The sequence below is a fragment of the Scomber japonicus genome, chromosome 7, assembly GCF_027409825.1.
Source record: "Scomber japonicus isolate fScoJap1 chromosome 7, fScoJap1.pri, whole genome shotgun sequence".
In the NCBI taxonomy this organism is placed as follows: Eukaryota; Metazoa; Chordata; class Actinopteri; order Scombriformes; family Scombridae; genus Scomber; species Scomber japonicus.
The window spans coordinates 36,340,279-36,348,018 of NC_070584.1; positions in this window are offsets into that span (position 1 = coordinate 36,340,279).

The window sequence follows — 7,740 nt, forward strand, 5'->3', positions numbered from 1 at the left end:
TGAGATGTACATCCACTTCCTGGTGGTTCAGTCTAAACTGAAGAACATCAAGTATGATGGAGGAGCTGAGACAGATCCACACTGGAGTCTAGAGAGCAGGAAGATGATTGAGTCTCTGGGAAAACTGGCTTTTGAGCAGCTGCAGAAAGGCAACCTGATCTTCTATGAATCAGACCTGACAGAGTGTGGCTTCGATATCAGAGCAGCCTCAGTGTGCTCAGGAGTGTTCACACAGGTCTTTAAAGAGGAGAGAGGGGTGTACCAGGACAAGGTGTTCTGCTTCGTCCATCTGAGTGTTCAGGAGTTTCTGGCTGCTCTTCATGTCCATCTGACATTCATCAAGTCTGGAGTCAATCTGCTGGAAGAAGAACAAACAACATCCCAGAAGTCTGAAACTAAACAAGAATCTGCAGAGACATGTTTCTACCAGAGTGCTGTGGACGAGGCCTTAAAGAGTCCAAATGGACACCTGGACTTGTTCCTCCGCTTCCTCCTGGGTCTTTCACTGCAGACCAATCAGACTCTTCTACGAGGTCTGCTGAGACAGACAGGAAGTAGCTCACAGAACAATCAGGAAACAGTGGAGTACATCAAGGAGAAGATCAGTGAGAATGTGTCTGCAGAGAGAAGCATCAATCTGTTCCACTGTCTGAATGAACTGAATGATCGTTCTCAAGTGGAGGAGATCCAACTGTACCTGAGATCAGGAAGACTCTCCAGACATAAACTGTCTCCTGCTCAGTGGTCAGCTCTGGTCTTCATCTTACTGTCATCAGAAAAAGATCTGGACGTGTTTGACCTGAAGAAATACTCTGCTTCAGAGGAGGCTCTTCTGAGGCTGCTGCCAGTGGTCAAAGCCTCCAAAACAGTTCTGTAAGTATACAGATTTGATTTATTCATCATTATTTAAATATTTTTCTGTCTTTTAAAAAAATAAGTAACTTCTTGCTTGTCATCTGTTTCTTTATATTTCCTTTCCAGGCTGAGTGGCTGTAACCTGTCAGAGAGAAGCTGTGCAGCTCTGTCCTCAGTTCTCAGCTCCCAGTCCTCTAGTCTGAGAGATCTGGACCTGAGTAACAACAACCTGCAGGATTCAGGAGTGGAGCAGCTTTCTGCTGGACTGGAGAGTCCACACTGTGGACTGAAGACTCTCAGGTAAGAGCTTCTTACAGTTAATATTAGATATTTTTCTAATCTAAACAGCCACTAAACATCAGGATTTCTGCACTTTGGTATGAAAATGTTTCAGTTTATCTTTTTCTGATTCAGTTTCATATTCTGTTGCGGGTACTGGGAAGAGAATATCCTGCATATCCAAAGACATTATATGAGTAAATATTTTAACTCAGATTATTTATTGTCTTGTTCATCATTGTGTCTCCAGGCTGAGTGGCTGTAACCTGTCAGAGGAAAGCTGTGCAGCTCTGTCCTCAGTTCTCAGCTCCCAGTCCTCTAGTCTGAGAGATCTGGACCTGAGTAACAACAACCTGCCGGATTCAGGAGTGAAGCAGCTTTCTGCTGGACTGGAGAGTCCACACTGTACACTAAAGACTCTCAGGTCAGGATTCATCAACCTTTTTAGTTTAGAATACACCTATAATAAAGTAAATAATCATACGTTCTTGTTTTCTTCATCTGTCAACCAAAAGGTGAAATAACTAAACAAATGAAGCAGTTTCTGACCAAAAAGGTGAAGGCTGAAGCATTTGCTCATAACACCGACCCTACCCGAGTCTTTAGAGTAGATCCCAGTGTACATAACAAACACAAACATTTATAACCTTCAGAGGATAAACATTAAACCTGTGTAGGATTGTCTCTGCTGATGTGATTTGTCAAACCATTTCTTTCTAAACTTCAGCAGCAGAGAATTACTTTCTATGCAGATTTTTATTGTTTTCTTTTGTTTTTGTTGTTGAATTATTAAACACCACTGATGAGTTTACAGATTTCTAACATCTCATTGGACCGGTCTGTAAAATGAACAGTCACGTGATAATTAGCAGATAATATTATTTGAAAGTTCTTAGAAATTGCCCCTAAATGTACCTCACATATCACGGCATTTAAGTGAGCTGTTGCAGGATCATTTCCATGTAGTTTCTGTCTTATACACCACAGTAATCAAGAATCAAGATACTAGTTGAACATTTTGAAAGTCTAATTTCTTGCCTGCTTATGTCCTACTTTTACACCTTCAGTAACACAGTGATGCTTTTATAAAGGGTTAGGGTTGGGTCCATCACAGTGTTTTTTGGCCAACCAGTGGTTCCACTCGATGAATCTGAGCTTCATCTTCAGAGCTGTGGGTGTTGGGTTCCCTCTGGAGCCGTATCTGTTCTCCTTATAAGTACGCCAGGCTCTCTCAGTGTGTATGAGACGCTGTCTGTAGATGCTCAAAGTGTCTCTGATGGTTGACTTGATAATAGATGTAAACTATTTATTTTGAGCCTCAAAATGACTAAAAGATAATTAATTTTAACCTGATACAGTTGAACATCCTCAAGAATACTGCAACTACAATAATGAGTTCTTTACTTCCTATTTTATATTATTTCTAATATAAAATGTTCTTTCTCCCATCACACATACTGATGATTCATAAATTACACATCTTTGTGTTTCTACTTCACATTTTCCTGAAGAAAACTTGCTACTACCGAGAAAAAAGAGATTGAGTTACGTCACATATATTACGTTACGTTGAGTTATATCACATATATTTCACTAAAAGTATCACTGCTGCAGATGCTAAGGAGAGAGAAGCATCATGGGAGAAAACTGCTGCTGAGTCAGTGTTTAAGTTTTAATGCACCACTCCACTGACTTAACATTCCTCTTTTAAAATTGTAGCATACAGGTGAAAAAGTGGTGTAACGTATTTGGAAGCAGTTAAAAATGAAATAAGACAAACATAATTCAGAAAGTAAGGCACATTTTGCTGCGCTATGATTGAACCTCGCTTTGATTTTATTCATAGTTGACATAGGCTCATTAACAAAGTCAATATTAATTCAGTGTCTATTTCAACATGTAGTAATTTAAACACAATGTCCTCTCATCTAATGTCCGGCTTAGTAGATTAACATTTTACACTATTTTAACACTTTCATTTAACACAATTTTACATATATGATACATATTGGAGTTATTAGGCCAGATGCAATAATATGTTCGTATTTTTCTTCTTAAATCTGTCGTACTTTTTTCGTGAGGTGGAATTTACGAGTGTGCCACGTCTGATTCACCAAACACTCGTATCACCAGGAGACAGTCGTAAATGACCTTCGTAAACATGATGAATCCCATCTGTTCTAAATGAACGCGCGTTCCAGAGAATAGTAAATTAACATGAATGACGTCCCCAAAATACCATTTAAGGTCAGACTGAGGTCCCGCTCTCAGAGATAGATCAACAGGAACACAGATTATTATTTAGTGTTAGTGGAATTAAAGGTTTAGAGAAAGACAAAGAATGAGTAAAAATGAGCCGTGCTGTGAACGCTGTCTCAGCTGTTGCACCGTCACAGAAATAAAAACAAAATTGACTGAACATGAATTATGCCAGGTGATGTCATCAGCCAGGGAGTTAAACTATTACTTCCATAAGCAATATTTCAATTAAATGAATAAAAGTTATTAATAAATAGTCAGTTTATATTGTGGAAAAGTAGCTGTGGACGAGTCGCTTTGTAGTTTCGGCCGCTAATATTTATATTGTAAGTTTGCATTATATCATAGTTTCAATTGTCAATTTAAATGACTGATATATCTACCTAAATTGTTAAATAGCCTACTACTTTATACTAAATAACCTAATACTTTTACAAACAGAGTAATGTCATCATGATTATGGATTCAGAAGTGCAATTTAATGATCGGGACATACTTGCATCCCCTGTAGTTCACACCCATTACTCTCTAAAATACTGAATAATGAGTTCTTTACTTATTCTTATTTTACAGTGTCAAGAGTCAAGTCAGACTGATTTTATATTATTCTCAATGATTTCACACGACTCTGAAACTACAGACTCACAGTATGAATAGTTTGTTTAGTAGCATTTACTTTTAGCATCATTAGGCTTCCGTAGCTGCTCCTCCTACTTCAGGCTCTCAGTGTAGAGACCTGAGGTCAACCTGCTCCTCTCCTCATCTCCTACTGCTGACTGTGAGAAGCTGTTAGTTCACTAACTAGAACAACAAGCTTAATGATCCACACGCTGACGTTTTATCACTGACGTGTAAATAAGTGATAGAAAAAACTGTTAGTTTGTCTGTAGGTTTGCAGCATCGTGTCGTTCCTGGTAAGATGCCACACACACTTTCTAGTTTTATGCTGAGTTTAAAAAAACCTGAAAAGTTGACACAGCACTGTGATAAAAGTGTGTCTTTATTCTTCCTTTTGGCAAAAGCTTCACTCTTCATAAACACATTAGAATGAACATTTGGATCACAATGACGAGGTAAAAACATGCTGCTGAATCTTCCCATCTGGCTGGATGCTCAACTTTCTGGAGCTCCCTGATTCACTTCATCTTTTAGTGAGTTAGTTTGGAGACAGTTTGTTGTTGTATGTGACTGCACACAGCAGTACTCTCACACTGTGTGACATGTGTGTTGTTTTGTGTGTTTGCAGCCTGTCAGGATGTCTGATCACAGAGGAAGGCTGTGCTTCTCTGGCCTCAGCTCTGCGTGCCAACCCCTCCCATCTGAGAGAGCTGAACCTGAGCTACAATCATCCAGGAGACTCAGGAGAGAGGATCCTGTCTGCTGGACTGGAGGATCCACACTGGAGACTGGACACTCTCAGGTATGGACAGACAATGTGTGATAGAGGAGGAAGAGCTGCAAACATTTTCTCTGTCAGAGCTGATCACAGATCTCAACTGAATCTTTGACTTTTTCTTCTTTCTAACTGAAGTTTCCTGTAAATGTTGAAAGTTAAACCTGATTAGATTCAATCAGGGTTTCAGAAGGATTGGGATAGTGGATTCAGATTGGATCAAAGTGTATGAAAGCCCAACCCCACATTAGAAGAGAATAATAAAACAGTAGACTAGAGCCATGTAACGTCCATGTTAGCATGCTGAAAGAGAACATGCTGCTCTGACCCCCCCCCCCCCCCCCTCCTCCTCCTTTCAGCCTGCAGCCTGCTGGAGTCCGATGGTTGACACCAGGTCTGAGGAAGTGTAAGTCTGCTTTTATTTTTATTCTTTATTTTATTGTGAAAAACAAACAGGAAGCATAAAGTCAACATTCAGACTAACAACCAGAACAGAACGACAAAAACACCACAAAAAATAAAAAGTCATAAAACATTAAATATCTGTGTGTGTGTGTGTGTGTGTGTGTGTGTGTGTGTGTGTGTGTGTGTGTGTGTGTCTGTGTGTATGTGTGTGTGTGTGTGTGTGTGTGTGTGTGTGTGTGTGTGTGTGTGTGTGTGTGTTAACAAAAGTAATCGTAACGTGGAAATTTTGGATTTATATATTCATGAATTAACAAAATGTAAAAGAACACTAACAGTTGTTGTTCTTCTTTTGTGGATATGTCCACAGCAACCCACCCATGTCCTGGCTGGTGACAACACAAAATCATACAATCATATACCACATGAGAAACCACTTAGATGGAGCAGTCCACCATGGAGGTATGATATGAATTTACTCTAACATATTATTAGGTAAAAACTATTACCCTACACCTCCCTTTTTATGGCCTTATATTTGTGCCACATTAGTGAGAGCGAAGTGAGACTTAACCCTCGTATTAATGTGTTTATTTACTTACTTATTTATTTTTTACTTTATTTATTTACTTGATTGTATTGTCTGTATTGTTGTATGAGCTGTTTGTTGGATTAATATTTTTTTTCTAATTTATTATAATTTAATATAATCTTCTGTCTTCATCAATTCATCAGTTTTTTTTAAATTGGGCTTCTCTTACAGGTCGTTCTCAATTGTGCAGTGAAGATTGTGGTGGCATGAAGCACATGCTCCACACAATTGCTGGAAGCAGTGTGACTGATCTCCAGGTAAGAATGAAGGACAAGTTACATGGGTAGCTATATGTATTTTGTATAGACAACATTAAACATAGTGTTTTTCATGTAATTGTGTTTTTTTTGTTTTATATTTTCCCATCTTGTGCTATTGAAATTCATACTGTCATCTTTCAGCTCAACAATGTGTTGGATATTGAAAAACCCAAGGATCAGGTAATGGGTGGTGTTGGCACCTCGGTTTTAAAAAGGCTGGACTTCCTTGGACTTGGGTTAAACAGAGAAGTAGAGGCAAATGTTAGTACACTTTTCACAAAGTTATTTGACTGTCTTTCAGGTGTAATTGTCTACAATTCATACAACAATATGCTCTTATGTTACAGATCATCAACTGCTGTTTGTGGCTGGTGTCACGAATTGCAGGACACAGGGTATGTGTGGATTATTTTTGTTATGTAGTAAAATATTTGATCAGTGAAAGTAAGAATGTTTTTGCTGTGGATGCCTATGTCGTTTCCACGTGGAAACAGCCCTTCACTATGATACCTCTTCTCTCACTGCCAGTAAGTTTTTATTTTCCCTACATAAGCAATAGAGTGATCTATCTGTTGTACCTATGATTTTATTGTGTTGAACATGTACATATTGACATTATTTGTGACTAAGGTTAGGTGTTTTAAGTGTCACTGAAACAAGCTGTTGTCATGGCAATGATCCAGGTTGATGCAGCCTCCATGGACTGCATCTTAATCCCAATATGGAAACCAGGACACTGGATACTAGGTGTAAGTTTTAGAGGTGTCACATCAGAGTACATGTGTTCAAAATGATTTTATACTATTTTATCAAATTGTCACATCTCAACATATTAAGATTCAACTAGAAAGCTACACGTTAGCATAACAGTTGTCCAGTTTAGTTTTTGTGACAAATGTGTTCAAGAGAAAGTTGTGCCTACTCACCGCTCGAGAAATCAGCTGTCATAATCACAAATATGCTTCCATTATCATGATATTATACATTTCACAGACCATCCAGCCTAAACAACGAAGGATGTGTGTGCTCGACTCCACCACGCCTACGGGTTTTGGAGATTTACACTATTTATCAATGCTCAGGTTTTCAGTCTCATATTGAGGATATGTTCTTTTTTGCGTAGTGTGAAAATAAGGCTAACGTTTTGGAACCGTTCACTGTTCCTAGTAGAGTTACATATGTTTGGAACCGTTCATTGTTCCTAGTAGAGTTACATGTGTTTGGAACCGTTCATTGTTCCTAGTAGAGTTACATATGTTTGGAACCGTTCATTGTTCCTAGTAGAGTTACATATGTTTGGAACCGTTCACTGTTCCTAGTAGAGTTACATATGTTTGGAACCGTTCACTGTTCCTAGTAGAGTTACATATGTTTGGAACCGTTCATTGTTCCTAGTAGAGTTACATATGTTTGGAACCGTTCACTGTTCCTAGTAGAGTTACATATGTTTGGAACCGTTCATTGTTCCTAGTAGAGTTACATATGTTTGGAACCGTTCACTGTTCCTAGTAGAGTTACATATGTTTGGAACCGTTCATTGTTCCTAGTAGAGTTACATATGTTTGGAACCGTTCATTGTTCCTAGTAGAGTTACATATGTTTGGAACCGTTCATTGTTCCTAGTAGAGTTACATATGTTTGGAACCGTTCACTGTTCCTAGTAGAGTTACATATGTTTGGAACCGTTCATTGTTCCTAGT